The following is a 21846-nucleotide window of genomic DNA, read 5'->3' as shown; positions in this document are numbered from 1 at the left end:
TTGGACTGACACGAGATAGACAGCTCTGACCAGATTATTCAATTTAAAGCATCATTTGTTAGCCAGCCGGTGACTGACCCCACTAGACAGGCTAGTATAGATCAGCCCTGAACCTTTAGTGAGGTACACTTTTCTGCCCGTTTGCCACATCTGGGTACAGCCTTGAGGTTACAAATTTTGGGAATCACTGACACAGTATCTCATTTACAGTGGGGAAGTGTCTGGACAAGAGTGAGCACACAATGGAACCTGTTGGCATGTTTTGCAATGTTGTCCTGATTTTGTTAGACACACACTTTTCAGAAAGTCTAGGGTCTCATGAACTGGGGGATGGGGCCCAGTCTGAACATAACACTTCTTTAGTTTAAGCAACATTTTCCTATAAGCCTGAGGCCCCTTGACCCAGGGATGAGGGGGCCAGTCTTTTGTCCATTTCAGTCCCAATCCCTCCCCCAAATGGCAAGCAATCCAATATATGCCATACATGACATAATATGTTAAATCCAATAAATGTAAACATATGTATACAATTATCCTGCTGTACAAGAAAAATCACTTCAAAATGGAAAGAAAATGAATAAGAAAACAAAATGCAAGCAAACAACACCAAAGAGTGAGAATGTTATGTTGTCATTCACACTCAGTTCCCATGGCTCTCTTCATCACAAGATCATTGAAACTGGCCTCAATCATCTCATTGTTGGAAAGAGTAACATCTATCAAAATTGATCATCATATAATATTATTGTTGCCATATACAATATGATCTCCTGGTTCTGCTCATCTCCCTTATCATCAGTTCATGTCAATCTCTCCAGCCCTCTCTAAAATCATCCTGCTAATCATTTCTTATAGAACAATAATATTCCATAACATTCATATACCATAATTTATTGAATCATTCTCTAATTGATGGGCATCCACTCAGTTTCCAGTTTCTTGCCACTACAAAAAGGGCTGCCACAAACATTTCTGTACATACAGATCCATTTCCCTTCATTAAAATCTCTTTGGAATACAGGACCACTAGAAATACTGTTGGATAAAAGGGTATGCACAGTTTGATAGCCCTTTGGACATGGTTCCAAATTGCTCTCCAGAATCTGAGAGGTATATAGTGGTATCTCAGAGTTGTCTTAATTCACATTTCTCTGATCAATAGTGATTCAAAGTACATTTTCTTATGACTAGAAAAGATTTTAATTTCTTCATCTGAAAATTGTCTGTTCATATCTTTTGACCAAAATGACCTTCATTTAGAAAGACTAAGGTCATCCACTGCATCACATGTTGTTGCCAGTCACCTTGACTTTTATCTTGCCACTGGACTTCTAAAATACTGAAAGGCAGATTGCAACTTGGTACAAGCCTGACTCACTCCAATTCACCTTTGAAGTCTCTGTCCCTCTTTGAAAACAAAGGCCTAGTAACAACAATCACTCAGCAAACTACTTCTTGTGGTCCAGAATCTCCCTGTCTTTAAACCTCCAGGATCCCAAAGAAACCAATTATCAAATTGCAGAGAGTTCAGAAAAGAGTTAAATTTGAGGAAATGGAATTAGACTACAATTTGGCAGCAAGAGAAAAAAAAAAAGAGAGAAAGAGAGATGGAAGAATAGCTTGGAAAAGGAAAAACGAATATTCTGGAAAAAGACAAAATAATGTAAAAGAAAATTAAGTCATGAGGAAATAAAATCTCCAATCAAAAGTTGAAAAGGGAATGCCTCTTACTTGGAGTAGAGAGAGAATGGATGATTACATATAGAAATAATTATCTATTGACATGAACATGAAGAAAGGTCGCTTATTTCATCTAATCTCAGTATTTTCTCCAAAGGAATAGGTTTGATTTGACAACAGAAGAGAACAGGTAAAGGAGTTGTAGTTTTTGAAAAAAACATAGCACATATCATTTTCAAAACTCATTTTATTTACATGTGTTTTAAAAGCTATAAGCTTATATAACTTTTTTGTTATTATAAACTTATTAGCAGAAAGCAAGGTGTACAAATTGTCAAAGTCCAGAGCTTCAGCATTAAAAAAAAGGGATTCTGAAAATAGCTAAAACTTTTATTTATCAAGGTACCCCAATTAGCTAGATAAGATTACTTAACAGTCTCAAGAAAATAAAGTAACATAGCTCAAAACTCAAGGAGAAATTATTAGGTTTTATCCCAGAATCACTCATCCAGCAAATTTAGGAATAATATTTGAAAATTTAAAACTATGTTTTTAGTTTTCCACAACATTTCCAAGCATATCTACAGGGAAAAGAGTAATTTGAGCTGGTCTTTGAAATGCAAATCAACCCAAATACACATCTCTAGGTAATTACTGGAGAGGTCACTCTAGCTGGGGACATTAGTTATGTAAATCAATGGTGAATTTTAAGTAAAGCTAGATTTAAAATTCTGAATCACCAAATTCCTGAGAGATTTAGTATAAATGTTGTTTGAGGTTAGCAAAACAATCGTGAGGGGGTCCTAAGACTGGAAATTGTATCTGGGAGGAGTATGTAGAAAGGGGAATAATCAAGTTATATATATATTCCTCAGGATGAGGAAAACTTCAACATGATTTGCTATTGATCCTAAGGAACAGGGAATGGCCAGTTGGAGTAGCCGAAATTATCTAGAGTTGGAATGCCAGAAGAGAGTAAATTTAAGTATAATTTCCTTGATTGGAGCCAACATAAGTGAATTTGGATTTTTCTGTTGACAACTAAAGGTTTGAAGATAAAAGGAAGAAATAAGAAAATGGTGAATTACAACAAAAGAAAGGAAGGAAAGAGTGGGAAAATATTATTTTACACTTATGAATTAATAATATTGAATAAATATTGGAAAATTAGGCAAAGAAAAGAAAAAAGAGTGGGCAATCTGAAAACAATTCATCTCATAAAGATAGGAAAATTGAAAGTATAAACACTAAAATGAACTAAAGAGATAAGCAAACAAAAATATTTATTTCTCTAGATATGGACAAGTATGTATGGAAATAAGACTGGGAATGAAACTGCATCTTATTGCTAGGAATGCAGGTTTATACTAATGTCTCTGTGTAAAAGACCTTGGGGATTGAACTAAAGGAAGTAAAGTCAATCATTCATTTTCTTGATAGAATAAAAAAATATTTAAACATGAAAATAAATAATATAATTAAGTATGAAGTAGTAGAAACCTAATTTAATAAAATCTTACCATGAGCCATTCATTAAATTAAATATAAAGAAAATTGGTAATAGTATAATTTTTTTTTTTTTTTTAAAGAAAAGACCTCATAATATATTGCCTGCATGAAAGGATCAAGACATAAAGAACTTACAGGTTCAAAATGAGAAGTTGGAAAACATACATTATGTCTCAGCCAGAAAAATTAGTTGTTGCAGTTAAGATTTCAGGTAAATCTGACTGTAAGATAGAAATGAATGAGAGTAAAGTATAGCAACTCTACCATTATTAGCAGCACCATTGGCAGCAAAAGTATTTCTATCCACATGCATTCCTAATGAAATAGCAAATGAAATCTTATCGGAAAGGCCTGCATTGGTTGAGGGGAGAAAGGAAGAGGAGGAGTCTATGTGAGAGAACAATATGCATATGCAGAACAAAAATGAGTTTATTTTTTAAAAACTCAATTTTTAAAAAAATGAATTATATTTTAGGGCATAAAATTTTTAGAAATGCAGAAAAGTGAAATTTTAATTAATATTTTTACAATTTATAACATAGTTAAAATAGCAGTTAATAAAGGAATGATAAATAGAAGGTACAGGTCTAAAGGAAAACTAAAAATTATTTGCTTAAGCATGATTTAGTACATAAAAAAGAATATAAAGAAGTTCAAAAGAAGATGTCAACAAAGAAGGCATTTTTGATGCTGTCATGTTGAATTTAATGTATACTTCACATTGACTTAGTTATTCTCAGAATACAGTGATCCAAGACAATCCCAAAGGACTAGTGATAAAGCATATTATCTTCCTTCACAGAAATAACTGATGTTGTCTGAATATAGACTGAAGCATGCTATTTTTCATTTTCTTTCATTTGAGCCTCCTTGTATAAAATTACTAATATGGAAATGTTTTATGCAATTGAACGTATATGTGATTGTTTATCTATATCTGATTGCATACCATTGCAGGGAGATAGGAGAAAAGGAAAGACAGAATTTTAAAAATAAAAACTTTATATGTATATGTACATATAGACAGATAGATATACACATGTGTATATTTACATACATATATATTTTACAAAATAAATTTTATATGAATAAACTGTGAATATAAACTTTATATATATATATATATATACATATAAATATTTACATACACATTTTGCAAAAAAATAAACTATATAGTAGAAATTCAAAGAACATATGGGAGTAATTTTAAATTATAATAAAGATAATAACAGTGATAAAATATATCAAAACTTATGGGATGGAGCCAAATTTTATTTCCTTGAATGTTTATAGTAAGAAAAGATAACATGAATGACTGGCTTATAATTTAAATACTTTTATAACTAAAAAGTTAATGAACCCTAAATAACAAAAAGAAATGGCCAAAACGAAGGATCAATTAACAGAATTTTCAAAATATAAAAACTAAAATAAAAAAAAACAATTAAGAGTAATAAAGTAGACAGACTTCTCATTTGATCAAATAGAAGAAAAAAGGGAAATCAAACCATGAAATTTTTAGGGTGAAATTTATAACAATTAATGAGACAATAAAGAAAATGAATAGACTATTGCTGGGAAGAATAAGGTGATGTCCCCGCTAGTAATCCAGTTTCTAGGTGGGCCTTAGAAAGGGATATTGATAAAAGAAGGCTTTTGTTAAATTTAAGTGAAATTTAAATGGATCTTTCTTGCAAAGAGCCCAACCTAATTGAATTCCCATAGCTATTCCCTAAGGCAAGCAGAGAAGAGCAATGACAGGATTATTTTTTAATTCCTCTCCAATTCCTTGCATTGAGAAAAAAATCATTTGACCCTATAATCACCGTATCCAATCAGAAGGGCAAGTTATGATGTCAACCCCTGAGGTTTATTCTCTTCTATAGAAGAACCTACCTATATCCCAATCCCTAGCTAAGTCCTTTTAAGGTTAGCCCATCCTTGTAATTCTGTCCTCCTCCAACTCCTTTTACCCCAAATGACTAAATCCTTTTCTGATTAGCCCACTTATTCCCCAACATTTGGTGGATTGTACAGTGTCCTAAAATCCTAAAATTTGGGATGTTCAGTGCTTTTATACCCTTGTACCCATCACTATTACATGAAATAAAATTCCAACAAAATAAAAAAATTCAAAAGGACTTAATATATAATAAATGTATAAAATACACAAAGTAACAAAACTAGATATTGAGAAGCAAATTAACCATTTCAGAAAAACAAGTTGAAGTCATTAATGCATTTCCATGTTAAACATATGATACAGAGGAAAAAACTCAGATCTGTGTAATGTCCAGGCTAACTTTCTGGAGGTCCTCTGGAAGGGCTTAGATCTCAGCAGGATAGACACCATGAGAATGGTCAAGCCCAGTCTTCATTTTAGTGCAGGAGGCTTGAGAGCCCTGGTCAAAGATAGAATGTCTCATTTCCACTACTCTCAGCCCTTATATACCTTAGTACAATTATATCACTAAAGCACACCTGAATATGTATGAACTAGAGAACCATTGCATCATCATACTAAATACTAAATATATGTAAACTAGAGAACCATTATATCATCAATTCCACTGAGTTAACACCTTGTTGTAAGTATCCTTGTTTCAAGTATACACTTCTCCAGAATTCTGGTCCTCTACAGACCTGGAATCTAAAAAAATCAATAAATAAGAAAATTTTAATTCAACCAGAATTTATAAAATGTGCCAGAGATTGTTCTTGGTTTTTGAGATATCTCTCTTTAAAAAGCTTGTATTCTACAAAAACAGGCATTTTTTAAAAGCCTGAAATCTGTGAATTTTTTTATTTCAATATTTCAATGATTGCACTTCTGTATGATTGGTTTCCTTTATAATTTTATGAATTTAAAAACCATTATTCTGAAAAGTATTCAATAGGCTTTACCAGACTATTGAGACTATGACTCAAAAATAATTAAAAATTCCTAAGGTAGCGGATAGTAACATGTATTTGGATAAATAAATTCAAAGTATATGCAAAATAAGTATGGTGAGGGATGGATTGCTAAAAACACATAGAAGAATCAAGAAAGACCTCTTTAAAAATAGCACTCAACCTGAGCCTTGATAGAATATAGAGGCAATTAGAAGGAGAAAAAGACATATAAAAAGTAAGGATAGCTGATAGATGGTTTGAACATTTTTATTTGTGAATAATTTAATGATTTACCTAGAAAACCCAAAAAAATCGACAAAAAATATTAATTAAAAAAATTAAGCTTTGAAAAAAAAAAAAGACAGAATAATAAATCCACCAAAAGCATTAACAGTACTGCACATTGCCATTGTAATGCTGGAAAAAGATAAGAAAAAAGGTGGTAGAAAGATATCTATTTAAGATTATTAGAAAACACATTAACCCTCTGCCTACCTGTCTAATATAGGTCATTATTATCTCATACTTGGACTATTACAATAGCCTGCTGACAGGTCTGTTTTCCTCAAGTATCTCCCTAGTCCAGTCCTTTCTTCATTCAACTACCAAATGATTTTTCTAAAGGTCTGATCCCAACATCTCCCTACTCAATAAATCCCAGTGTCTCTTTATCCTTATTTGTAAAAATTTGTTAAAAAAATAAATAAATAAATATATATATATATAATCCTCTCTTTGACATTCAAAGTCCTTTATGGCCCACCTCCATTTTACCTTTACAATTTTCTTCCTTCTCATTCCCAGCTAAGTATACTTCCATCCATTGATATTGGCTTTCCGGTTGTTCCATAAGCAAAACATTCTCTTTGCTCCAGGCACTTTCTGGCTGATTTCCATGCCTGGAATGCTCTCCCTTTTTCATTTTAATTACTGACCTGCCTGGCTTTCACTAAGTCCCAAATAAATTCTCATCTTTTACTAGAAGGCTTTTACTACCCCAGCTCATTTTATTGCCTTCTCTTTTAATTATTTCTTATTTATCTTTGTCTGTAATCTGCTTGTACAAGTGTTTGCCTATCATCTCATCTATTAGATTGGGAGTTCCTTGAGGGCTTTACATAGTGTCTGGTATTTTGTAGGTGTCTAAGAAATGTTTGTTGACTGGCTAATCCATAGATTCATACTAAATTATGAAAAAAATTATTATTTCTCTCATATATTAATAATAAATTATTTAATTTAGAACCAGAATTTTTTACCCAGAAGTCTGTAGGTTATTCTGTCTCCGAAGGGCAGTGTTGATAGAAAAGATTATCCAAATCCCCAGGTACAAGCTTTTGTCCTGGGTTGGAGACCCCACCCAACTAAGGAATCTCAAAAAGAATTTAATTGTGTTCTACTCAGCTAGGTGTGAGAGAGGTGGACCCCTTTTGTCTAGATATCTCTGAGCAAGGTAGTCTGGATTAGAGATTAGACTCTATGTCCAAATCTGAAGAGTCACATCTCCCAGACCTTCATTAAAATAAGCCCATCTTTCATAATATTCATTCTTCTCATTAATTGTTAATCTATCAAAATTAATTGCCATTCAGAAACACCTTTCATAATATTCATTCTTCTCATTGTTAACTTATCAGAACTAATTGCCTCTCAGAAACAACTACTCTTTTTTTTTTTTTTAAATAATAGCTTTTTATTTTCAAAATACATGCAAAGATAGTTTCAACATTCATCCCTGCAAAATCTTAAGGAATACTCACTCATCCAAGGGCATATAAGCATTGAGTAGGTTCCATGAGGGGCATTCAAGATGGCAATTAAATGATTAATTACCCAGAAAGATTTCTCAAATCTTTCATATGTCACAACCAATCAGAATAATAATGGCACACTATATAAAATTGGGTAAAATAATGACAAAATTCATATACAATAAGAAAAGGTAGAAGTAAAAGTTTAAAAAAGGTAATATTAAGGTGTGAAATTATTAAAAATATAATTTTTATTTCTACTGAAGCATGGACAAATATTTCTGTACTCTAGATATCCTTTTGGCTTTTCTATTTAGGAAAGTATGAAATATCAAAAAAAATTTAGAAATTTCTCTCTAAACTAGAAATACTTGGATTTAAGAGAATGTTAAACTGCTTTTTAAAATTTCTGGTAGACTTCATGTAATCAAAACAGAAAATACAGTATTTTTATTCCAGAAAAAGAAACTATAAAAAAAAAAAATGAGGAACTTGGATTTTGCAAATTTTAAAATGCTTCATAAATACAAATTATTATTATTGACAATCTCATTTTTGTTTCATTTGTTTGTACATTTTCTCAAATAAGTATATTTATCACTGGAAATTAAAATAAAGTTTACACATAGCTATATTAGATATATAACATATAATACAATTAATATGTATATATATTTATGTTTTGTATAGACATGCATATATATACCTATATCCCTAGTGTTTGATGCTGTGAAAGAATTGCTTTAACATTTATAATTCCTAAGTTTTAAAATAAAAAGCTGGTTCAATAAAAGTTTATCATTAACTACTAAGGACTAAGCCAGCAATTTTTCTGGCAATCTTCAAATAAAATATGGTGCCCTGTTAGTCAACAGTCAACAAGATTTCTCACAAAATCATGCTAAGACCTGGGAATACAAACAAAGGTAAAAAGATAGTTCTTGCCTTCAATGATGCTAAAGAGATAAAATGATACATAAGAAGGCAGCTGAAAAGGGGATGGACCAAGTCAGTGAGTCAGTAAGTATGGTTTAAGCACCTGGGATATATCCAGGACCATGGTCAGTCACCAGGTCTAAATCTCTGAAGGACATTGTGAGGTTGGATGACTATGCACAGCCATCCCTCACGTAAGTGATGGTGTCATGGTCCTCCACAAGAACATAAGACAAAAAAACAAATCCTGAAACATTAAGTATTTACTGTGTTCTAAGTAGGGGCAACTAGGTGGTTCAGTGAAGAGAGCATCAAGCCTGGGATCAGGAATCACTGAGTTCAAATCCAGATTCAGGTATTTACAAGCTATGTGACTCTAAGCAACTTAACCCCTATTTGTCTCAGTTCCTCCTCTGTAAAATGGGATTACATTGAAAAAGGAAATGATAAATCATTCCAAGAAAATCCAATGGACAAGTACATAGGATCACAAAAAGTCAGATATGACTGAACAACTGAACAAAAAAGTTTGTATTAGGCACCATGTTAAGCTCTGGGGATACAAAGAATGGCAAAAGACAATCTCTGCCCTTGAAATGATCACTAATTTAGGTCCAACATGCAAACAAGTTATGGGGAATTCCTCAAGAAAAGGTAATTCTCATTTTTATAGCATCTACTATATTCATGTTAAGTGCTTTCTACAAATATTGTCTCATTTGATCTTTACTGGCAAGGTAGGTACTATTATTATCCCAATTTTACAATTGTGGAAACTGAGGCAAACAGAAGTTGTGATTTGCCCAGGACTACATAGCTAGAGTCTGAACCTATGTCATCTCTATAAGGTTCTATGAAACTTTAGAGCTACATTACAAATGACAAAAGATAGCCATCTGCCACTTCCTTTCTTGGGAAATTGAGTAATAGAGAAAAGATGTTAGATGATTTGGAAGAAAGTGTTTTAACTCTGGGGTTACAAGATATCATCCTTAGGATCTTGGGAAGACCAGTTTGCTCCAGTGGGATGTTTTCTCAGTAGTTAATCTTACCAGATATTCTGGCAGGATATATATAAGATAACAAAGACTCCTTCAAGACAAAAATCAGTAAGACTGATCCTGACCTTGCCAGGAAGTTCTCTATTTATAAATAACCTCATGGCCCTGTTTTGACCTCTAAGGTTACTATTTTCTAGAGAGAAGATATTTCCTCAAAACTCACAGGATATAGTTCTTATCCATATCTTCCCCATAAAATAAATAGAGGAAAAACATTAACATTAAGAGAGATTAGGAAGGGCTTCTTAGAAAAGAAAGGATTGTTGCTAGGACTTGAAAGAAGCAGGGAAATGAGATAGTGAACAGGATTGAAGAGAGAAAGCATTCCAGGTGTGGGAAATCATCATTGAAAATACCCAGAAGTACCTTATTCCAGGAACAGCAAAGAGGCTAATGTCACTGGACTGAAGAATACATAATGGGGTGTAAGTGTAAGAAGAGTGAAAAGGTAGGGAGAATTTGTGCCTTGTAAAATTCAGTACCTATCAGTTATCAGAAATATGAAAAAAATTCCCTTTCTCATTCTATTTAAATTCTATTTATTACCTTTAGTTTATTGTTTGAAATGAAAATGCTATTTAGAACAAGATTTAAAGAAATACAATATGCCTATATAAAATTATCAGCTTCTCTTACTAAACTTCAATTGCTTTTAGTCATTATGTAAACTAAATCTGGATTCATTTTTCAGACATAAGTATAATTTACCCTAATCTTGCACATATGGTTAGAGACTTTCATTCTGTACTAGTTTAGACATCCTCATAAAAGCTTTTCCATCAGACCTGCTTCAAGTACCTGACAGTTGTGGGTAAAAATCAAAATCTTTTGTTCTGTCAGAAGCAAAACATAAGCCATCCACTGCAAACTCTAATCATTTAATGTCCAAAAGAGGAATATGATCTTTCATTTTACCACTCTGCCTAGTTTAACTCTAAATTGACATTTCAATCTTCTTAACTTGTAGTCAACTTTGCCAAAAAGAAAACCAGATCACAAATACATTTGTGTTATAAAAAGAATAGTAAGAACATAAGTCCTTTCAATATAAAGGGACCTTATAGGCTATTTAATCTAATTCTTATTTTAAAAGAAAATTAATCATAAATGTAAAATAACTTGCCAAAGGTCAAACAATTAATATGCTTTATTTTACAAAGACCCCATCATTTCCCAATATGAAAAGAAAATGGTCTTGGCACTTATTCCAGTTAATGTCCTGCCTACCCTTTATTCCTCACTCCAACCCTATCAAGTCCTCCAATTAATCTGCTGACTTTGGTATTAGTTGTTTTGCACATTTTATCCACTAAGTGGACTAATCAATCAGGTAACCAATGATTTGTTTCCCCTACCACCACCTTTTTAAAACCCTTATAAAAAACCCATACTGATTTTTCTCCTGAACATTTAAAAACACTATTTGAACAGTGCTAAATAATTTTAAATAGACATATTCAATGTTTTCCTCAGAGTTCATAAAGGATTACAAATTAAGCCACCAATATCTAGTTATTTATATACTTGAAGCAAGAGAATACAGAGTATCTTAAAAGCTAGCTGGCAGGGAGATAAATGGTTGGAAGTGAAGCACAATATTCCTGCAACATCATACTTGAGTAAAAATTTTTGCTTTCCTATGTGACATAATTAAGACACAAAAGAATGGTGGAGTTTTCTAGCAGATCAGCAATACTAGGAAAACGAAATAAAGCCAAATTTCATGGCTATGATATGTCGATCAAAAATTTAAAGGAATTTGCCATCAATGATTTGGCATGCCCAGTTGGCCTGATTCACCCAGGACAGCAGAGAATATAAATGACTGACAACAGTTAACGATTAGTGAGGGAAGTATGTAGTTCATAGGATTATATTTCTTAAAAGTCCTCAGACTGCAGATTAAGAAGTCCTGTTCTAAAGTGCATCTTTGAATAAAGTCAATTAATAATTAATAAAAACTTATACATAGTTTTAATAATGAGTTTTAAAAGGTTTTAAAAAATAAAATAATTAAGTGAAAAAACATGCTATAATTTTTCTGTTTTTCTTTGAACTATAGCTATTTAGACAAATAAAATGTATAATTCAGAGTAGACTGGAAAATTCCAAGTTCTCCAGATCTCTTCCACAAATCAGACAAAACTGTGCCTCCAACAAATGTAGAGGAATAAAAATAAATAAAAGTTGGGATATAATTGTAGTCTTCCTGAGACAACCTCAGAAGAGCTGAAGAAAGACCCCAAGCCTCAGGATTGAGATTTGGACAGTGTGAAGTATAAATATCTCCAGGCTATTTCCACTGAAACAGAAAGCTGTGAGCCCTGGGGCTAGCTGGGTTGTGAGACAACCTCATGCCCCAGACACAGAAATTTTCATCTCCTTGTTAGTGTGGGGGAGTCCAATGTTGTAGTCTGGAAATATTGAGGGAACATCTGTCAATAAGGAACATCAGGCACAGCTGTGCTTCTGAGACATGGTCCTAGGTGAGAAGGATCCAGCCCATTCCTGGAGAGTATGGAAGCAGGTGCAGAATGCTTCTACCTGTGGGCACTTTTTAGAGAGTGAGGTACTGGTAGATTCTAAGCCAGAGGGGAGAACTGAATGAGGACCTGAGGCCAGAGCCATCATCCCCCATACCCCAGACTAGAGGTGATTAAAATAGTTCCTATTAAAAAAAAAAAAATGAACAGAAGCGAAATAATCCAATCATAGAAAGTGGCTATGGGAATAGGGAAAAAAAAAGACTTCATCATCAGAGGAGGATACTGAAGCAAAAAATTTATATCCCAAAAGTAACATCAAATGGTCACTTGGCCAAAAAGAATTCATAGAACTCAAAAAAGACTTTAAAAATCAAATGAGAGAGATTAAGGGAAAACTTTTTTTTTTTATAAGAACAATTCAAGAAAAACATAAAAAGTCAATCAACTGGAAAGGAGATCCAGAATTTTAAGAATTATAAGGAATAAAACAACTCCTTGAAAATTAGAATTGGGCAAGGGGAAGTCAGCAAAATTATAAGGGGCCAAGAAATAATAATATAAAACAGAAAGAATGAAAAAATAGAAAAGAACATGAAATATCTTAGAAGAAAAACAACAACTATGGAGTACAGTGAAAACATAAGAAAAATCAGCCTACCTGAAAACTGTAATATATCTCTAGATGCTTACTTGCATAAAATAGAAAAAGAGAAAAATCAATGAATTAGGCTTGCAACTAAAAAAAGCTAGAAAAAGAGAACTTTCCACCAAAAAAAGAGAAAATTAGAGCACTAATTAGGAGTTATTTTGCCCAACTATATGTCAATAAATTTGATAATCTAAGTGAAATGGAGAAATACCTATAAAAATATAGATTGCCCAGATTAACAGAAGAGAAAATAAATTTTTTTTAATAGTCCCATTATAGGAAAAGAAGTAGAACAAACTATTAATCAACTCCCTAAGAAAAAATCTCCAGGGCCAGATGAATTTACATGTGAATTCTACCAAACATTTAAAAAACAATTAATTCCAATACTATACAACCTATTTGAAAAGATAGGGAAAGAAGGAGTCCTACCAAATTCCTTTTATGACACAGATATGGTGCTGATGCCTAAACTAAGCAGAGTGAAAACAGAGAAAGAAAATTATTGACCAATTTCCCTATTTTGATTACCTAATTGATGAAAAAATCTTAAATAAAATAGCAAAGAGATTACAGAAAGTTATCCTCAGGATAATACACCATGACTAAATAGGATTTATACCAGAAATGCAGGGCTGGTTCAATATTAGGAAAACTATTAGTATCATTGAGCATATCAATAATCAAAGTAACAAAAATCATATGATTATCTCAATAGATACAGAAAAAGCATTTGATAAAATCCAATACCTATTCCTATTAAAAACACTAGAGAGAGTCAGCTAGGTGGTGCAGTGGATAGAGCACCAGCCCTGAAATCAGGAGGACTTGAGTTCAAATCTCACCTCAGACACTTAACACTTCCTGGCTGGGTGACCCTGGGCAATTCCCTTAACCTCAATTATCTCAGGGGGAAAAAAATTCAAGCCATTTCCTAACTGATAAATGGTCAAAGAATATGAACAGACAATCAGAAATTGATATTCTAGTCATATGAAAAGGTCCTCTAAATCACTATTTATCAGAAAAATGCAAATTAAGACAACTCTGAGACACCACTACACCCCTCTCAGATTGGCTAAGATGACAGGAAAAGATGACAAATGTTGGAGGGGATGTGAGAAAACTGGGACACTGATGCATTGTTGGTGGAGTTGTGAATGGCTCCAAACATTCTGGAGAGCAATTTGGAACTATGCTCAAAAAGTTATCAAACTGTACATTGATGAATTTGACGCAGTGTTTCTATTGGGCTTATATCCCAAAGAGATCCTAGAGGAGGGAAAGTAATACACATGCAAAAATACTTGTAGCAGCCCTTTCTGTAGTGGCAAGAAACTGGAAATTGAGTAGATGCCCATCAATTGGAGAATGGCTGAATAAGTTATGGTATATGAATGTTTTAGAATATTATTGTTCTGTAAGAAATGACCAGCAGGATGATTTCAGAGAGGCCTGGAGAGACTTACATGAACTGATGCTGAGCGAAATAAGCAGAACCAGGAGATCATTGTACACTACAACAAGATTATACGATGATCAATTCTGATGGACACTCTCTTCAACAATGAATTGATTCAGCCCAGTTCCAATGGTCTTGTGAAGGAGAGAGCCATCTGCACCCAGAGAGAGGACTGTGGGAACTAAGAGTGGCTTACAACATAGCATTTTCACTTCTTTTGTTGTTGTTTGCTTGCATTTTATTTTTTCCTCGTTTTTTCTTTTTGATCTGATTTTTCTTGTGCAGCAAGATAATTGTAAAAATACATATGCCTATATTCGATTTGCATATATTTTTACCATGTTTAATATATATTGGATTACTTGCCATCTAGGGGAAAAGATGAGGAGAAAGGAGGAAAAAATTGGAACACAACATTTTATAAGGGTAAATGTTGAAAAATTATCCTTGTATATGTTTTGAAAATAAAAAGTTTCAATTTTAAAAAATAGCTTAAAACATTGTCCTGTGGTTCTCTTCAACAATGAGATGATCCAAATCAGTTCCAATTGTTCAGTAATGAAGAGAACAAGCTACACCCTGTGAAAGAACACTGGGAAATGAGTGTGGACCACAACATAGCATTTCTACTCTTTCTATTATTGTCTGCTTGTATTTTTGTTTTCCTACTCAGGTTATTTTCACCTTTCTAAATCCAATTTTTCCCATGCAGCAAGATAGCTATATATATATATGTATACATATATTGTATTTAACATATACTTTAACACAGTTAATATGTATTGAACTACCTGCTATCTAGGGAAGAGGGTAGGGGGAAGAAGGAGAAAAGTTGGAACAGAAGATTTTGCAAGGATCAATCAATGTTGAAAAATTATCCATGCATATGCTGCATATGTTTTGTAAATAAAAAGCTACAATAAAAACAAAAAATTGTCCTGAAGTGTTAGAACAAGAGGAAAAAGTAAAGTAGAAAAAAAAAAAATCCACTAAACACCACCTGAAAGAAAACCTAGGAAAAAAACCTTCAGGAACATCATAGCTAAGTTCTGAAAACCCCATATAATATAAGCAACAAGAAAAAAAAAATTCAAATAGGGCAGAGCCACAATTAGAATCACACAGTGGCTACATTAAAAGACCACAGGTCTTGGAACATTATGAATCAAAGAGCAAAAGAACTGGGATTGTGGCCAAAAATATCATATCCAGCAAATTTAAGGATAATCCTGAATTCAAAATTAGATAGATAGATAGATGATAGATAGATAGATATAGATAGATAAAAGGAATATTTAATCAACAGCCAGTCTTTTCAAGATTTTGTTACAAAAAGACCTGAAAGAAGAGAAAATTAGACATATAAGATCCAAGAGAAATATATGGTAAACATCAAAGACTAATTTCAAGGGATTCCATAAGAACAACCTGTTTATATTTTATATGTGGAAATGCAAACCATATGTCTAAGATTGTCATTAGTAATTGTGTAGTTCAGAAGAAAGATTGAGATAGAATTGAGTATAATATGATTCTAAAAAGCAAAATTGTGTAGGAAAAAATAAAGGGAGTAAATTGTCTTATATAAATGAGGTACAAGAAGAAGAACTGATACAGATGCATTAGATGGGAGAGGAAAGTTGATAGTTCTGCAACCCTATTCTAATTGGAAACAGGTTAAAGAGGGAACAACACACACATCAGAACTGGGTAAAAAAGAAGGCAATATATACATTTAGTAGAGAATAAAAATCTAAATTTATAAAGACATAAGAAGGCTAGGGAATAGGATAAGGAGGGCAGGTTTAGAAAAGTATATGGATTAATGAGAATGGGATAAAAAGGGACCAACATATCACTGGAAGATTATTAAAAAAAAAGTCTTCTAAATTCAGGTTAAAAACAAAAGGGCAAGGGGAAAGGATGAGGGGGAAAGGATAAGGAAGGGATCCTGGAGATGGGGCAGTGAAGGGGTAGAGATAGAAGTTAAGTAATAGCAGGGCAAGATAGCAAATAGAAATAAACTAGGAGAGATAGATACGTTAGGAAATAAGAAATACAAACATAAAATCAAGATCAAGAAGAAAATTTATTATGTAAAAAAAAAAAAAAAGCAGGGGTAGTAATTGTGATCTTGAAGTTAAAGCTAAAATAGATTTACTCAAAGGAGAAAATTAGGGAAATACCAGTATATGTCAACCATATTAATCAATATTGTTTTAGATTATTTAAAATAAGTAAACAGTATAATGTTAGAATATTGCTGTGGTATAGAAAATAATTAGTTGGAGTTAGAAAAATAGGGTAAGATTTGAACTTATGAAGGAAGGTTTTATCCACCTTGAAAGAAACAGAGGACAAACAAACATAGTAAGATCTTACATGATGCTTGTGAATGTATATATTTGTATGATTATAGATATCTTCATATATATATATTGTAATGTTCTCTCTAAAATGTAATGTTCTCTGTTGAGGTTTCCTTGAGGTCTTGGAGCAGCCTTTGTTTCAGTTCAGTAATCACCACATGAGTAGCCAGGGGTTAAAGTCAAAATCCTTTATTATCTCCTTCAAAGTTTTGTCTCCTTCACTTGGGGCTCAGCTAGTTTTTCTGGAGGCCTCTCTCTCTCCTTGGTCCCGAGAGCTTGAGCTCCTGCCTGCCTTCTCAGGTCTCTGAATCTCCCCAACTTCCAAGTGTTTGTGCTTCAGCCTCCAACCAAAACAAAGGTGGACGATGGAATGAATCTGTCTCAGCCTCCAAAAGCTTCTAGTGCACCTGTCTTTTCTGGCCTTGAGAGCTTCTTCCTTATATGTTCTACACTGAGTATACACCAATCATTATATCACTAGGAAACCATTATTTGTTGTAGGATTAAATCAATGCTAAATTTAGATTTAACCATTGTGAACAGCAGAGAACAAAGGAAAACCTACAAGGAAACAAAGAAATGATGAACACTTTTGAACACAATGTGTAGTATTTATTATATAGGCTCTCATGAAATGGAAATTTATTGCTTTATATTTTGAATCCTCTCATATTCTGCTGTACACATAGCAATGTTTTTTTTTTTTCTTTTCCTATTTTGTATTTGTTTAAAATAAATAATTTTTTTTTTTTAAAAACTAAAAAGAAAAGCAAAAGATTACAAATGTTGTAAGTGGTAGAGCATTGATTGAAGCCAAACTCCCTATAATCCTCTCACTTATCTTCTCCAGGTTATTCTGGGGAACCACTAGTACTTCATTATTTAAATCTGTTTTTAAAAATAATGTAGCTCTTTAGGATTACAGTTAAAAAATCTTAAAACTTTTCAACATTATTTATTTTGGTGGAATGGGTTGTTAGGTTAAGGAGTAAGACATAGTCACAATGCTTGTTTGACATAATTGAAACAAATCAGGCCTGGAATCACACTTGATTACCACTCCAACCTCAGGCACTTCTAGGTGTCTTATCCAGGGCAAGTTACTTAACTGTTTGCCTCAGTTTCCTCATCTGTAAAGTAATCTAGAGAAGAAAATTATAAATCACTTTATTATCTTTGTCAAGAAGATTTCCAAAAGGAGTCAGGAAGAGTAAAATACTACTGAAAAAATGACTAAACACAACAAAGCAAAACAAGTTGATTGATTGAATTTTTTACTTTTTAACCAATTTGTGGTATTCTATATGGCCCAATTATATGTAAAACTTCCAGTTTGCATAGTGCTATTGACCCACTAAAAGAGGGAAGTTACCAGTACAGTGATGAAATTTCTTTTTTTTTTTTAAATTTTTATTTTCAAAATATATGCATAGATAATTTTCAACATTCATCCTTGCAAAACCTTGTGTTCCAAATTTTTTTCTCCCTCCCTTCTCCCACTCCTTCCCTAAGGAGGCAAATAATCCAATATTCTTCTGATATATTTCCACAGTTATTATTCTACACAAGAAAAATCAGATCACAAAGAGGAAAAAATGAGAAAGAAAATAAAATGTGAGCAAAGAACAAAAACAAAAAAAGTGAAAATACTATGTTGTGATCTGCTACATCCACAGTCCCTTCTGCAGGTGAAGATGACTCTCTCTATCACAAGACCACTGGACCTGTCACCCTATTGTTGAAAAGAGCCATGTCCATCAGAATTGACCAAGTGATAACATTTCTAGAGATTTTATACAAGGGAGCACAATCATGAAGTTGTGTTTATGGGAGTCAAATTTAAAAGAAGCCAAGTGGTCAGAGATTTTATTTCTTTTAGAATGTCAGCTAGGATGAATGAAAAATGTAGGAGAATGATAGTTTCTGAGCAATTAGTAATTAATTTATTAATTAACCTAGCTAATAATCAATAAATCAAGGGTCAGTGGTTTCTCTTACCAAATACAGAAACATGGAGAGCCTGAAAGCCTTAAATTTTTTTTTAAAAGAAATGCCTCTGGTTGGTGGACATTTAATGACGAAATAGGATAAAAGTCTTCACTTCCTCCAGGTGAAACTCCAGATGTAGTTTGATCTTAAGACTTAGTCACCTACAGCAATCTGAAAAGGGACTCCATCTCTTCCCAGACTACCCTAATAGATTTTTTCCATGAGGTGAACCACCCCTAAATTTCTTTGGAGGGATACAAAGACAAGGGCCCATTTCCTTGGGGGCAAAAAATTTGCCTAGATTAGATTCTATTTGCTCTCTAAATAGAAGTAAATGTGGCTGATAGAAAAAGATAATGATAAATGGAGGAGTATACCAATTTTGCCACATATCCTCCAACATTTATTATCTTTTTCTATCACTTAGTCATTCTGAGAGGTGTGAGGTGGTATCTCAGAGTGATTTTAATTTGAATTTCTTTAATCAATAGAGATTTAGATGGCAAGCAGTCTTATACATGTGAAATATGTTGTAGTATATCCTAGGTACAACATATGTGTGCAGAATCAAATTTCTTGATGCACAGGAAGAATTGGATTCAGAAGGTTAAAAAAAAAAAAAACCTGGGAAGAAAAACAAAAATGCAAACAATTTACACTCATTTCCCAGTGTTCCTTCTCTGGGTGTAACTGATTCTGTACATCACTGATCAATTGGAACTGAATTAGATCTTCTCTATGTTGAAGATATCCACTTCCATCAGAATGCATCCTCATACAGTATTGTTGTTGAAGTGTATAATGATCTCCTGGTTCTGCTCATTTCATTTAGCATCAGTTCATGTAAGTCTCTCCAAGCCTCTCTGTATTCACCCTGCTGATCATTTCTTACATAACAAAAATATTCCATAACATTCATATACCACAATTTACCCAACCATTCTCCAATTGATAGGCATCCATTCATTTTCCAGTTTCTAGCCACTACAAAAAGGGCTGCCACAAACATTTTGGCACATACAGGTCCCTTTCCCTTTTTTAAAGATTTCTTGAGATGTAAGCCCAGTAGTAGCACTGCTTGATCAAAGGGTATGCACAGTTTGATGACTTCTTGGGCATAATTCCAGATTTGTACACAACATTTTTAATTTATTGTAATCAAAGTTGTCCATTTTGCCTTTCATAATGTTCTCTAGTTCTTCTGTGAGCATAAATTCCTCCCTTCTGCAAAGATCTGTTAGGTAAATTATCCCTTATTCTCCTAATTTGTTCATGGTATCATTCTTTTTGCTCAAATCATGTAAATCTATGCCAAGGTTTCTGACATATTATTTTTCAGTTTTTCTAGCAATTTTTATCAAATAGTGAGTTCTTATTCCAGAAGCTAGAGTTTGGGGATTTATGAAATATTAGATTGCTTTAGACCTTGATTATTGTTTTGTGTTTATCTAATCTATTCCATCGATTCATTTCTTAGCCGGTACCAAAAGGTGTTGATGACTGTTGTTTTATAATATAGTTTTAGGTCTGGTATTGCTAAGCTACTATTCTTGACCTTTTGTTCTTCCAAATGAACTTTATTATTTTTTTCTAGTTCTATAAAATAATATTTTGGCAGTTTGATTGGGACAGCACTGAACAAGTAGACTAATTTAGGCAGAATTGTAATTTTTATTATATTATCTTGACCTAGCCATAAACAATTGATATTTTTACAAATGTTTAGATCTGATTTTATTTATGTGAGAAATATTTTGTTATTGTATTCATATGTTTTTGGGTTTGTCTTGGCAGGCAGACCTCCAGTTATTTTATTTTGTCTACAGAAATTTTAAATGGAATTTCTCTTTCTATATCTTGCTCATGGGTTTTGTCAGTAATTTGTAGAAATGTCAATGATTTATGTGGGTTTATTTTATATCCTGCAACTTTGCTAAAGCTGTGAAGTATTTCCAATAGTTTTTGAATAATTGTCTAGGATTCTCTAAGTGTACCATCATATATCTGCAAAGAGTGATAATTTTATTTCCTCACTGCCTATTCTAATTCCATTAATTTCTTTTTCTTTTCTTATTGCTAAAGCCAACATTGCTAGTACAATGTTGAATAATGGTGGTGATAATGGGCACACTCATTTCACCCCTGATCTTACTGGGAATGAATCCAGTTTTTCTCCATTACAATAATGCTTGCTGTACATTTTAGATAGATACTGCTTATTATTTTAATGAAAGCTCCCTTTATCCCTATGTTCTTTAGTGCTTTTAATAGGAATGGATGCTGTATTTTGTCAAAGGCTTTTTCTGCATTTATTGAGATTATCATATGATTTCTGTTAGTTTTGTCATTGATATAGTTGATTATGTAATAGTTTTCCTGATATTGAATCAGCCCTGCATTTCTCTTTCTCTATTTTATTTACGTAGCTATTTAGAGATATAAAATTTCCCCTAAGAACTGCTTTTGCTGCTTCCCATAAATTTGGGTATGTTGTCTCATTAGGGTCATTTTCTTGGATGAAATTATGTAGTTTCAGTAATTTCTTGTTTGACCCACTCATTATTTAGAATTAGGTTATTTAATTTCCAATTGGTTTTTAGTCTACCTTCCCTTGGCCCTTTATTGAATATTATTTTTATTGCCTTATGGTCTGAAAAAGGAACATTTAGTATTTCTGCTGTTTTTGCATTTGATTATGAGGTTTTTATGCCTAATACATGATCTGTTTTTGTGTAGGTACCATGTATTGCTAAAAAAAAGATGTATTACCTTCTGTCCCTATTCAATTTTCTTCAGAGGTCTATCATATCTAGATTTTCTAGGATCCTATTAACTTTCCTAGTTTCTTTCTTGTTATTTTGTACTTAGATTTATCTGATTCTGAGAAGTAAAGGTTGAGGTCCCCCATTAGAATAGTTTTGCTGTCTATTTCTTCCTGTAACTGACTTAAAATCTCCAGGAATTTGCCTGCTCTACCATTTAATGCATATACATTTATATTGTTACTACTTCATTATTTACTGTACCCTTTATCAAGATGTACTTTCTCTTCTTATCTC

Source organism: Sminthopsis crassicaudata, chromosome 5, assembly GCF_048593235.1.
Source record: "Sminthopsis crassicaudata isolate SCR6 chromosome 5, ASM4859323v1, whole genome shotgun sequence".
Classification (NCBI taxonomy): domain Eukaryota; kingdom Metazoa; phylum Chordata; class Mammalia; order Dasyuromorphia; family Dasyuridae; genus Sminthopsis; species Sminthopsis crassicaudata.
This window is presented reverse-complemented; position numbering follows the sequence as displayed.